This window comes from Rattus norvegicus, chromosome 4, assembly GCF_036323735.1.
Source record: "Rattus norvegicus strain BN/NHsdMcwi chromosome 4, GRCr8, whole genome shotgun sequence".
In the NCBI taxonomy this organism is placed as follows: domain Eukaryota; kingdom Metazoa; phylum Chordata; class Mammalia; order Rodentia; family Muridae; genus Rattus; species Rattus norvegicus.
In genome coordinates, this window is record NC_086022.1 from 108,272,058 (window position 1) to 108,286,255 (window position 14,198).

Below are 14,198 nucleotides of genomic sequence, written 5' to 3' on the forward strand. Positions count from 1 at the left end.
TGCTACATATGCAGCTGGAGCCATGGGTCAGTCCATGTGTAGTTTTTGGTTGGTGGTTTAGTCTTCTGCTTTGAATAAATGGGAAAATGAGAAATAGTTGAGGAGGTTGACAAGAAAAATAGCCTATCCATGAAGAAGGAGGGAACTCAGTAGAAGATAAATCCAGGGTTTAATCCTGTGTGCGTGAGACTGTGATGCCATTCACAGAATATTGTTTTGACTAATGTTAGAAGCAGAGAACACTTTCAAACCTCAGTGCTGCCTTTAATTTATAGAAAGTGTGTTCAAGAAAGTAATCTCAATGAACGACAGAAAGCTGCTAAGGGTTCAGATATACCCTGGAATATTTTTGTCTCTTTTGATGCTTCAGTAATAGAACTCCCTACCCTGGCTCCATTGCTTCATCTTTGTGCCCTGTTTTGCAATTAAAAATTAAGCTCCTTTTGTTTGTAATTATTCTGTGAACAGCAGTTGTTCTTTCAATAAATAGGTTCTTTTAGTTTTGTATTTTAATCATATGCACCTCTCATTACACATTTTGGACACTTCTTCAGAGTCTTCATTTTATATATAAAGACTTCTCACTTCTGTACTTTTCCTTTCATATACGTAAGCACATTTTCCATATAAATAAACTGTCATGAAGAGCCCAATCCTGTGTCTCAAATTCAAGCATGTTTATGTCAAGGGTCCTCCAAATTTTCTGTGATTGGTCAGATTGATCCCAGTTCTGTACCAGGGTGAAAGAAGAAAAGTAACTGATTCAAGATAGTGAAAACATTGTATTGTCAAGAATCACTAGAAGCAAGGGGTTGGGGATTTAGCTCAGTGGTAGAGCGCTTGCCCAGCAAGCACAAGGCCCTGGGTTCAGTCCCCAGCTCCGAAAAAAAGAAAAGGAAAAAAAAGAATCACTAGAAGACAGGCTGTTTCCAATGGAGGTAACAATTGACTATGTCATGGTATTGAAATACCTGGAGAGGAAACCAGAAGCTGGAGATTCATTCATACAGAGAACTCTCTCATCTGCCTAACACTCTTACTCTTGAACATCAGTGTGACTGTTTCTACCAGACTTCCCCATAGATTTCTGCAGAAAACTGTAAGCATCTAATTTGATAATGTTGTCTTGGTTGCTCTGTCAGTTGGCTGCTCCAGTCCTCTCGGCTTGAGCTCTAAATGCTTGGTTAGTTACTTTGATAAATATTTGCTGTCTCTTTTTCTCTATCTTGATCTGCTATTTGCTATTTGTTCTTTTACTTTGTCTTGCTGTGTTCTCAATAAATTCACTGATTTAAAAACATAATCATGGCTATCATGACGTATGCTCATAAAAAAGCCTTTAAGAGACTGTTTTTCTTCTCATTTGAAATACTTAGAGCAATAGAGAAATAATTCTGTAGCATTTAATCGTGCAACATAGAATCAGACTCCACTTCTTTATGATATAAACGTGTTTAGTGGTTTAATTTAAATAATAGCACAAATGTCTACTTCATGACATAATTGAAATAAATAAGCATATTTACTTTGGTATAAAACAGATTTTTAAATCAGATTAAGTAAAGTTTGTGTCCCGTGTCTATGTGTATAGTGGGAGCTATATAGTTTTCTTGGTATCAGCCCAGAATAAAGAAAATAGAATTGGATTCCACGTTCTTTCACTATCCCATTCCAGAAGTGTTAGAGTTTACTTTTTTAAAAGAGGGCTCCAGGGAGGATGTCAGGTATATTCCTAGGCTTTGTCTTCTGCTAGAATGAGGTTTTCTCTGGCTCTCCATCAGAGCAATTAAAAAAAAAACAAAAACAATAACAATAAAAGGTCAAAAGTAGGAAGGTGTATTTTACTATGTCCCTCATCAGAAAGGCAGATAATTAAAATGGAAAATCTAGGATATGCTCATAAAGGAAACATGAAAATACCTATAGATGATATGGAGATATTTAATTCAGATTTATAACTTACATGCTATAATCTCTATCATTTCCTAATTAAATTACAGCAGTAAGCACGTAAAAATAAAATTAGATGTTACATATAATTCTATAAGTTTGCCCACAGAAAGAGAGCACAAGAATGATTTAGAGAAAAATAAATACATGCCTTACTGTTGCCTAGATGTTGGGCAAAGGAAAGGAATCATCCTACTGTCTTTTCCTCCCCTTCCTTCCTTTCATCTTTCTCCTCCTGATGGTACATCAGAAAATTGAAGAGACTAAAAGTATCCTTTTTTTCTTTTCTTATAAAAGAGAGCATTTAATTTTGGCTGGTTTACATTTTGAGAAGGTTATTCTGTTATCATCATGGTAGTAAATATGGCCACATGAAGGCATAGTGCTGGAGAAGTAGCCGAAAGCTTTACATCCATATATGTTGGCAGCAGGAAGAGAAAGATCCTGAGCCTGGCTTAGGTCTTCGACACCTTACAGCCCACTCCCAGCAACATACTTTCTCCAACAAGGCCATGCCTACTTTAGGTCTCACTTCCCATCCTTCCCAAACAACTTATTACCTAAGGACTAACCACTCAAATACATGAGTCCATTGGGGTCATTTTCCTTCAAACCACCGTACTTGCCCATCCTTTTATATGTGTGCTGGGGACATGAACTCGGGTCTTATGCTTGTACAACAAGCAATTTTACCCACAGTGTCAGCTCAATTTAAAATGATCCAGTACATTAAAATATGAACATAAGCTGTATGGACTCCTCATGGGACGAGAGGCCCTTAGTCCTGCCAAGGCTCAATGCTGCAGTATAGAGTAATGCCAGGGCGGGGAGGTGGGAGAGATTGTGTGGGTGGGTGCGGAAGCACTCCCATAGAAGCAGGATGAGGGGGGATGGGATAGGGGGGTTCCAGAGGGGATGGGGGATAACATTTGAAATTTAGATATAAAAATATCTAATAAAAAATGAAAAAAAAGAACATAGCCCTCAGACAAGCAACAGCTTTTGGGATAGCCCCTGATCGAGTTGTTTAATATTTACATGAAGACCAAGATGTACATCTGTTGTAAATGTGTGGAGAGGCCTAGGTCCAATCCATTTATGCTCTTTGGTTTGTGGTTCATGAGCCACAAGGGCTCATGATCATCCTGTGGAGGTCATATCCACTTTTGGACCTACATTCCTTCTACCTGTTCTTCTGTAAGAGTCCGCAAGCTCCATCTTGTTTCTTTGGTGTGGATTCTTGCATGTGTCTGAGTCACTTACTGGGTAAAGCCTCTCAGATGACAGCCATGCTAGACTCCTGTCTGCATGCACAGCAGAATATCATGAATAGCGGTCGAGATTGGTGCTTGCCCATGGGTCTCAGATTGGAGCAGCTATTGGTTGCTCATTCCTTCAGTCACTGCTCCATTCCCTATCCCTGCATTTCTTGTAGAGGACAAATTTGAGGTTGAAAGTTTTGTGGGTTGGCTGGTTTCCCTATCGCTCTCTTTGGCTTCTTGCCTGGCCTCAGGAGGTTCTATATTCCCAATGCTGGGGCTTACAGCTATTGGCACCCCAGTGAAAACGGTCTTTTTCATAGAGGTGGAAAACGAAAGGGACAAGACCTTATTGATTCATCCTTCAGCCTGATAAACCATCATATCACATAATTCATAATGAGAGATAATGTTTGACATTAGTAAAATTAAACATACACTGTACACCAACCCCAAAGATGTCTCCATAGAACACATTTTCATTGATTTTTTATGTAAAATAATCTGAAAACTGAAGACTTTCATTATATAACTGAGATAATTTATCCATATTTGCCAAAGTGTGGGTGGTGGGGAGAGTTCAGCTACGATAATCTTCTGTATCCCAGGTGAAGCCAGAGAGGCCACCCTGCTTTAAAGGCACTTTATAGAAAATATAAATAAAGTCGCTTAAATGTTTACCCTCATATAGATGAATTGGGCAGAATAGGACACAGCAGAAATGCCTCTAAATTATTTCTTTGGTTCAAAATATTATTTTAAATATTGTCTTATACTTAACAAAAGATGTCTGCAAATATCAATTGTAGGACACAGCAGAAATGCCTCTAAATTATTTCTTTGGTTCAAAATATTATTTTAAATATTGTCTTATACTTAACAAAAGATGTCTGCAAATATCAATTGTAAGCCACATTGAAATTTTTTGCTCAACATAGTATTCAGAGGACAGTATAAAGGATTGTGACTTTCACCTATTGAAAATTTGAAATGCAATACTTTATACACCATCAGTTCATTGAAGGAGGAGGTGTTCAATTTTTCCAAATTAATTATTGTTCTAAATTTAAGAAAAAAGTAATTACATAGTTTTGATTTAGCCTGCAGCCCTGGCATATTTGTAGCTATAATAATAGTAAAGATTCAGATTTGGAAGACAGGCTTGTTGTACCATGAAGGTCTTCCAACAGCTTATTACTGATTTCCTCTTGTATCTATGCCTGAACTTAAAAGCAAACAAACAAAAACTGTCAAGTCAATGTAATTCACTTTGTGTCTCATTATGCATCCCATTGTCAACTGTATTAGTTTGAAACAAATCTTCCTTGAAAGATCTCTTTATTAAACTTTATAAGCATTTTAATATTTTGGTAGTTACTATTTATTAGTAGAGACACCATTTCAATAAATATTCTAATATAATGGCAAGGATTCCCAACTCTTCACATAATTGCTGTCTTAATCTGCATCACTGAACACGAAACTCAAGATAAGGAATTATGTGAATAAGATTTATTTGCTTTTTAATAATTTTTTTAATGTGTACCAAATAGAGACATAAGGTGAGATAGGCGTGTAAGAAATCTATGGTTTGAGATAGAGTCTGAATTTTGTCTTGCCTAGAGCTCTGGATCCCAAATTGCACCATGGGAATTTCTTTATTGATAAGATGTTAGTCATGGATGCTCCTCGAGGATCTAGGCATCAAATGTTTGATCCTCAGTCTGTAGCATAAACTGTCAGTGGCAAAACTAACTAGGGGAGATTAACTGGAGAGAGGAAGAGTTAATCAAAAAAGGTGGACTTCTTCTTCTTCTTCTTCTTCTTCTTCTTCTTCTTCTTCTTCTTCTTCTTCTTCTTCTTCTTCTTCTTCTTCTTCTTCTCTTCTTCTTCCTCTTCTTATTCTTCCTCCTCCTCCTCTCACTTCTTCTTCTTCTCTTCCTCCTCCTCTCACTTCCCCTTCATCCTCTTCTTCTCATCCTCTTCTTCTCCTCCTACGTTTCTTCCATGACCACCATGAGATGAATAAGATGTCCCCAGTATGCATACCTGATATGATGTACTGGCCAGAAAAGAGACAGAAACATGTTGATATGAGCCATGAAAATGAAACCTCAGATAATGTGAACCAAACAGATGAGATTTTTACCCCCCTTAGGCTAATGGTCACACATATTTTGTAATACAATTGGGAATCTGGCATCCAATTATTTTGCTCTAAAAACATTATAGGAATGTGATTAGTGAATGTTTTTTACATTTTATTTGTATATATTGATTATATAGAACAATGGTTTATTGTGATATTTTTATATGAGCATATAATGTATTTTGAACACATTTGTTCTACACCACCTTCTCTTATCTTCCCCTACCCCTTCTCCCAAATATAGCACTTTGTGGCTCAGATTATTTTTTCTGTATGCAGACAAATACATTCCTTATTTTCCCCTTCATGAGAATTCAGCAAACCACAGCAATGATAAATTGATATTGATTACTGCAAAATTACAGAGCATTCAGGAAGCAGATGTTTTGTTTACATTTATCAAAGCAAGACACAAAAGGATTCTAATGAAGGTCAGTCAAACAGTGTCAAAAGAAAAACCTGTTTATTTCATTCTAAAGTTTATGCGATTGCTAACTTGTTATAAATATTTACACACTTTCAGCAGATTGGTTAATCTGTCTTGGATTTACACTGCCTGGGCAAGAGGTACATTCCTTGTTTCTACGGTTGCTCCTCATCCCCCCCATCCCCCTTATTAAAGTTAAGCCTGTTCTCTTTTCCTCATTCGGAGATATGCTTGCTCCTTTGCAGGTAAGGAGAGCTTGTCAGAAGAGAAGTTCTCTTCTGGCCTTGCCCACATGTCAGGGACATAGACACAGTGACACACCTTCTCCTGGCTTTGGCTGTTCCCTTACTGGTACTGCTCTGAAACAACTGATATCAGAAAAAATTTTTGTACCCTGATGGCATCCACAGAAAGCTCAGTATTCTCCTAAATGCAGATTTTATGTGGCTCCAGAAGAAATCTGTTTGTTTCTCTGTGTCTTTCTCTCCATATTTATCTGTTTCTTTCTCTCTCATTCCGATTCCATCCATGTATGTGCAATGTGTATAAGAATGTGAGTCTTCCTGTGCATTGAAGGTGAGTACACATGTATGCACACAGAGGTTATGTAAAATGACTTCCTCTTTTCCCATTCACCTTACTTTTTGAGTAAGAATCTTTTAATTTTCTTGCAGTTCATTGATTCAACACAATTAGGAGCTCCAGAAATCATTCTGTCTCAGGATCTGCAGTGTTGGGATTACCAGTGTGTACCAACATGTTGGGAGTTTTCTGTCTGTTTTGTTTTGTTTTTAACTTGGGAAGTAGGTGTTTGAACTCACTCTTACATAGCACACATTTTACTGGCTTAACCATCTCTCTGGCCCCACAGAATAAACTGATATATTTCCTTCTGTTTTATTCTGCCTGCGACTATTTACAGTAGTTTGTTATGTCTAGAAACTCAGTAGTAAGAATAATACTTGCAGTTTCTACTACTTAACTGCTATACAAGTAATAACTATTAGCTTACTACTTAATGGCCAATCTTCAAATATCATAAACCACCTATTTCAGGGAATGTACAGATCTCATTTAATGAGGTTGCATACAATATCAGTTCTTAACAGGAGTCTTCAATAAACCTTTGACATCCTTTCAAGGCAGTTTTGATCATTGTTGAAACAGTGGACATGTTGCAATGAATATCAAGTGAATTTGCCCTAAGTCTAATAGGATTCCTGTGATTCACAAGACATCCCTTGTAACAAACAATGATCAGATCTGAAACTTCGGTAATGAAAATACACAAAATCATGAGTCTAAGCTACATCTGTATGACCATAATTTCATACTTGCATAAAATTAATTTCTATTTTGATAGTTTCTATAAAATATTAAAAAATAGATATCTTGGGCTGGAGAGATGGCTCAGCAATTTAGAGCACTATCTGCTCTTCCAGAGGTCCTGAGTTCAATTCCCAGCAACCACATTGTGGCTCACAACCATCTGTAAAGAGATCCGATGCCCTCTTCTGGTGTATCTGAAGACAGCTACAGTGTACTTATATACAATAAATGAATAAATCTTAAAAAAATAGATATATTTTACTGGGTATGGTGGTACTCACTAGTGACACTGCAGACATTGAATCAGAAGGTTCATGAATTTCAGGGCAACCTGTTAATATGACAAGTAGGTTACAAAAGGATACTATGTAAACAGTGGTCCACTAAATGCTGTCTCTCCTTTGTCCTGGTCAACTCAACACAGTGTAAGACAATGTACTTAATGTAAAATGTATCTGTTACCATCACAATTCTTACCTTACCTGAAATCTCATCTTTACTTTTAAACATATTTTCTGTATTACTAGTTGTATAGTCAATCCTCTTGCAACCTATGAATATAGCTTTTCTCTAACTTACAGTGTTCTATATGCCTATTATACCTCTCTCTGTCTCTGTCTCTGTCTCTGTCTCTGTCTCTGTCTCTGTCTCTCTGTCTCTCTGTCTCTCTGTCTCTCTGTCTCTCTGTCTCTCTGTCTCTCTGTCTCTCTGTCTCTGTCTCTCTGTCTCTCTCTCTCTATTCTATCTCTATCTATCATCTCTTTATCCACGTATCTATAATTTCTATCTGCATATCCATCCATCTATCTACATCACTGTGTGCATCTATATCTCATCAGTACAGATACTTCTCATTGCTTTTCTCGTTCCAAGTGAAAGCTTCTGATGCACAGAAGCAAATCTCACAGCTCACAGCAGTCAATGACTATCTTAATTCAGTCAAAGATTCCCCTGTTGTAGGTCAGGGTTATGGTGTAATGTTCAATGTAAAAGCCAGTTTGGAACATCATTAAAGAGTACAATAGGTTCACTTTTCTTTCTGATTTACTGAAGTCACTTTTTATGAGAAACACCATGGTAGAGGGCACTGGTTTTTAATACTTAAGGAATTATACCAACTCCTTGAAAGACCATGTGCATTTTAAATCCATATTCTAATTGATTTTCCTTTAAATTTGAACCTGATCTTGCTTTTAATTTAATATTTAAAAATTTAAAATATTCATAAAAGACATTTTAAGGTGGGTTGTTAAAAGCCAGTGATTATCTTGGTTTTGAGTTTCTTGAGAGGAATGAAATGGTTTCCTGTCCAGCCCCTTCACAGTGATATAGAGATCAGTTCGGAAGGCACAGCTGTGAATCCACAGCCATCTCCAGCCAGGATCATTCCTGGATAAGTTGGTTTTTTATATCTTATTTGCAGAGATAACTCTCCCATTTTTGCTTATGGAGCAAAGGAACAATTATTGCTTCTGACACACACACACACACACACACACACACACACACACACATGTTTCTTGGATTCCCTTGTTCTTCTTTCTCCTTCTGATTTTAAATTTTCTAAATAAAAACAACAAAATAAATCTCAAACAAAGAAAATTGATTAAGAAATCAAATTAAGAAAAAGTTGATTAAGAAATCAAATTAAGATTAAGAAAACTGGGAGAAGTCCTGTCTTAAGTACTCAGGATAGGATCCACACATATTTTTCTTTATCTAGTCCATGGTTTGTTTCCCTAGGAAGCAGCACCACTGGAAACATAGACGTAAATCACTGTGGATGATATTTATTAACATCCAAACTCACATTCCATGTGAGTCACATAGTTAGATAGACAGCTCACCTATGTGCTTTTTCTCTTCCATTGTCCTAATCAGTGTCAGTGTGAAGAGCAGAGAATCCACTGGGAATTTTTAGTGAGTTTACTAGCCAGGACCTTCATTCAGAATCCAGGGAAGCTGAAGCTGAGAATCATCAAAGCCCAACTGTACAGTGGGCACAGTATAAGAGAACACACAGTGTGCACAGTGAAAGAGAGTTTGAAACAGTATTAAATGAGATGTCGCCATCAACTCTTTTTCCTCAGAGTTACTTCAAGAAACTTTGTGGAAGAGGAGGTGGAAATATTGTAAGAGGCAGGGAAGGTGAAAGACACTAAGGGATCAAGTCCTCCTACAGTGACCTCCTATGAACACGCAGAGACTATAAGAGCATGCACAGGGCATGAATAGGTCTAATCCAGATGGGGTCCCAGTGCTAAGGGAGGAATTGAAGATTAATTCTCATCCCTAACCCAGATGCTATTTTCAATTGGTAGCTGCTCATAAAAGAAAAAAAAATGGTGACAGCTCTCTGCTCCCAAATCCTTGAGAGAGAGAGCTGATTACAAAGAAGTGCAGGCAATACTGAGACTGCAAAGCAGGACAGACTGCCACTTCTGCCCACCTTTGCCCACATCCCTGGCCCAAGAGAAAACTACATAGTGACTCTGGATACAGGATATCTAAACGTACAGGAAAACAAAGATCTACATTTAAAATCACATTTTATCATGATAATGGAGGACTTTAAGAAGGTCATAAATATGTCCCTTAAGGAATTACAGGACAACATAAGTAAACAAGTAGAAGCCCATAGACAGGAAAAACAAAAATCCCTGAAATAACAACTGGAAAAAAAACAACCAAACAGGAGAAGGAAATGAACAAAACGAGGAACAAGTTAAAGATGGAAAGAGAAACAATAAAGAAAGCACAAAGGCAGACAACCATGGAGATAGAAAACCTAGGGAAGAGATCAGGAGGCATAGATGTGAGCATCACCAACAGAATACAAGAAATAGGAAAAAGAATCTCAGGAGCAGAAGATACCATAGAAAACATTGACACAACTGTCAAAGATAATGTAAAACGGAAAAATCTCTTAGCCCAAAACATCCAGGAAATCCAGGACACAGTGAGAAGATCGAACCTTAGGATAATAGGTATAGAAGAGAGTGAAGACTCCCAAATTAAAGGGAAAGTAAATGTCTTCAACAAAATCATAGAAGAAAGCTTCCCTAACCTAAAGAAAGAGATGCCAATAAACATAGAGAACTCCGAATAGATTGGCTCAGAAAACAAATTCCTCCCATTACATAATACTCAAAGCACCAAATGCACAAAACAAATAAAAAGGGAAAAACAGTAAGGGAAAAAGGTCAAGTAAAGGCAGACCTATCAGAATTATACCAGACTTCTCACCAGAGACTATGAAAGCCAGAAGATCCTGGACAGATGTCATACAGACGCTAAGGGAACACAAATGCCAGCCCAGGATACTATATCCACCAAACTATCAATTAACATCGAGGGAGATACCAAGATAATCCATGACAAAATGAAATTTACACTATATCTTTCTACAAATCCAGCCCTACAAAGGATAATAAATGGCAAATACCCACAAATGAGGTAAATTATACCCTAGAAAAAGCAAGAAAGTAATATCCTTGCAACAAAACCAAAGGAAGAAAAGTGCACAAACATAATCCCACCTCCACTTACGAAAATAACAGGAAGCAACAATCACTATTCCTTAATATCTCTCAACATCAATGGGCTCAACTCCCCAATAAAAAGACACAGATTAACAGATTAGATTTGTAAAGAGGACCCAGCATTTTGCTGACTACAAGAAACACATCTCAGAGACAAAGACAGACACTACCTCAGAGTAAAAGGCTGGAAAATTACTTTCCAGACAAATGGTCTGAAGAAGCAAGCTGGAGTAGCAATTCTAATATCGAATAAAATAGACTTTCAACCAAAAGTCATCAAAAAAGATAAGGAAAGTCATTTCATATTCATCAAAGGAAAAATTCACCAAGATGAACTCTCAATCCTAAATATCTATGTTCCAAATACAAAGGCACTTACACACATAAAAGAAACCTTACTAAAGCTCAAAGCACACATTGCACCTCACATGATAACAGTAGGAAATTTCAACACCACACTCTCATTAATGGAAACAGAAATTAAACAGAGACACAGAGAGACTAACAGAAGTTATGAACCAAATGGACTTAACGGATATTTTAGAACATCCCGTCCAAAAATATATATATATATATATACATTCTTCTCACCACCTCATGGCACCTTCTCCAAAATTGACCTAAAATCAGTCACAAAACAGGCCTTAACAGACACAGAAAAATAGAAATGATCCCATGTATCCTATCAGACCACCATGGACTAAGGCTGGTCTTCAATAACAACAAGAAAAGAATGCCCACATATAAATGGAAGTTGAACAATGATAACTTGGTGAAGGAAAAAATAAAGAAATTGTAGACTTCTTAGAATTTAATGAAAATGAAGGCACAACATACCCAAACTTATGGGACACAATGAAAGCTGTTCTAAGAGGAAAATTCATAGCCCTGAGTGCCTGCAGAAAGAAACAGGAGAGAGCATACCTCAGCAGTTTGAGAGCACACCTAAAAGCTCTGCAACAAAAAGAAGCAAACATACCTAAGAGGAATAGAAGGCAGAAAAGACTCAAACTCAGAACTGAAATCAACCAAGCAGAAACCAAAAGGACTATACTAAGAATCCAAAGACCAAAAGCTGGTTATTTGAGAAAATAAGCAAGATAGATAAACCCTCAGCCAGACTAATGAGAGGGTACAGAGAGTGTGTCCAAATTAACAAAATCAAAAATGAAAAGGGAGATATAACTACAAAATCTGAAGAAATAAAAAAAACCATCAGATCCTAATAGAAAAGCCTGTATTCAACAAAACTCGAAAATCTGGAGGAAATCGACAATTTTCTAGACAAATATCAGGTATCAAAGTTAAATCAGAAACAAACAATCATTTAAACAACCCCATAACTCATAAAGAAATAGAAGTAGTCATTCAAAGTCTCCCAACCAAAAAAAGCCCAGATTTAGTGCAGAATTGTACCAGACCTTCATAGAAGACTTTGTACCAATACTGTCCAAACTATTCCACAAAATTGAAACAGATGGAGCACTACCGAATTCCTTCTATGAATCCACAAAGACCCAACAAAGAAAGAGAACTTCAGACCAATTTCCCTTATGAAAATCAATGCAAAAACACAGTAAAATTCTTGCAAACCAAATCCAAGAACACATCAAAATGATCATTCATCATGATCAAGTACACTTCATTCCAGGTATGCAAGAATGGTTCAATATACAGAAAAACATCAACATAATCCACTATATAAACAAACTCAAAGTTAAAAACCACAGGACCATTTCATTCGGTGCTGAGAAAGCATTTGACAAAATTCAACAACCCCTCATGGTAAAAGTCCTCGAAAGAACAGGAATTCAAGGCCCATAGCTAAACATCATAAAAAGCCATATACAGCAAACCTGTAGCTAACATTAAACTAAATGGAGAGAAACTTGAAGAAAAAACACTAAAATCAAGGAATAGACAAGGCTGCCCACTCTCTCCCTACTTAATCAATATAGTTCTCAAAGTCCTAGCCAGAGCAATCAGATAACAAAAGGAGGTCAAAGGGATACAAATTCGAAAGGAAGAAGTCAAAATATCACTATTTGCAGATGATAGGAGAGTATACTTATGTGACACCAAAAGTTCCACTGAAGAACTACTAAGCCTGATAAACAGCAAATTGGCTGGGTATAAAATAAACTCAAACAAATCAGTAGCCTTCCTCTAAACAAAAGATAAACAGGCTGAGAAAAAATTAGGGAAATGACACCCTTCATAATGGTCCCAAATAATATAAAATACCTCGGTGTGACTTTAACCAAGCAAGTGAAAGATCTGTATAATAAGAACTTCAAGTCTCTGAAGAAAGAAATTGAAAAAGATCTCAGAAGATGGAGAGATCTCCCATGCTCATCGATTGGCAGGATTAATATAGTAAAATGGCCATTTAACCAGAAGCAATCTATAGATTCAATGCAATCACCATCAAAATTCCAATCCAATTCTTCATAGAGATAGAACAATTTGCAAATCCACTTGGAATAGCAAAAACCCAGAATAGCTAAAACTATCCTCAACAATAAAAGGCCTTCTGGGGGAATAACCATCCCTGACATCAAGGAGTATTACAGAGTACTAGTGATAAAAAATATATGGTATTGGTACAGAGACAGGCAGATAGACCAGTAGAATAGAATTGAAGAGCAAGAAATGAACCCACACACCTATGGTCACTTGATTTTTGACAAAGGAACCAAAACCATCCAATGGAAAAGAGATAGCATTTTCAGCAAATGGTGCTGGTTCAACTGGAGGTCAGCATGTAGAAGAATGAAAATTGATCCATTCATATTGCCCTGTACAAAGCTTAAGTCCAAGTGGATCAAGGACCTCCACATCAAATCATACTCAGTCTATAAAAGAAAAAGTGGGGAAGAATCCCGAACACACGGGCACTGGAAAAATATTTCCTGAACAGAACACCAATGGCTTATGCTCTAAGATCAAGAATCGACAAATGGAATCTCATAAAGGTGCAAAGCTTCTGTAAGGCAAAGGACACTGTCATTAGGACAAAACAGCAACCAACATATTGGGAAAAGATCTTTACCAATCCTACATCCCATAGAGGGCCAATATCCAAAATATACAAAGAACTCAAGAAGTTAGACTCCAGAGAGCCAAATACCCCTATTTAAAAAATGGGGTACAGACCTAAACAAAGAATTCACAGCTGAATTATATGGAATGGCTGAGAAGCACCTAAAAAATGTTCAACATCCTTAGTCATCAGGGAAATGCAAATCAAAACAACCCTGAGATTCTGCCTCATACCAGTCTGAATGGCTAAGATAAAAAAACTCAGGTGACAGCAGATGCTAGCGAGGATGTGGAGAAAGAGGAACACTCCTCCATTGTTGGTGAGATTGCAAACTGGTACGACCACTCTGGAAATCAGTCTGGAGTTTCCTCAGAAAATTGCACATTCCACTACCTGAGGACCCAGCTATACCTCTCTTGGGCATATATCCAAAAGATGCCCCAACATATAAAAAAGACATGTGCTCCACTATGTTCATAGCAGCCTTATTTATAATAAC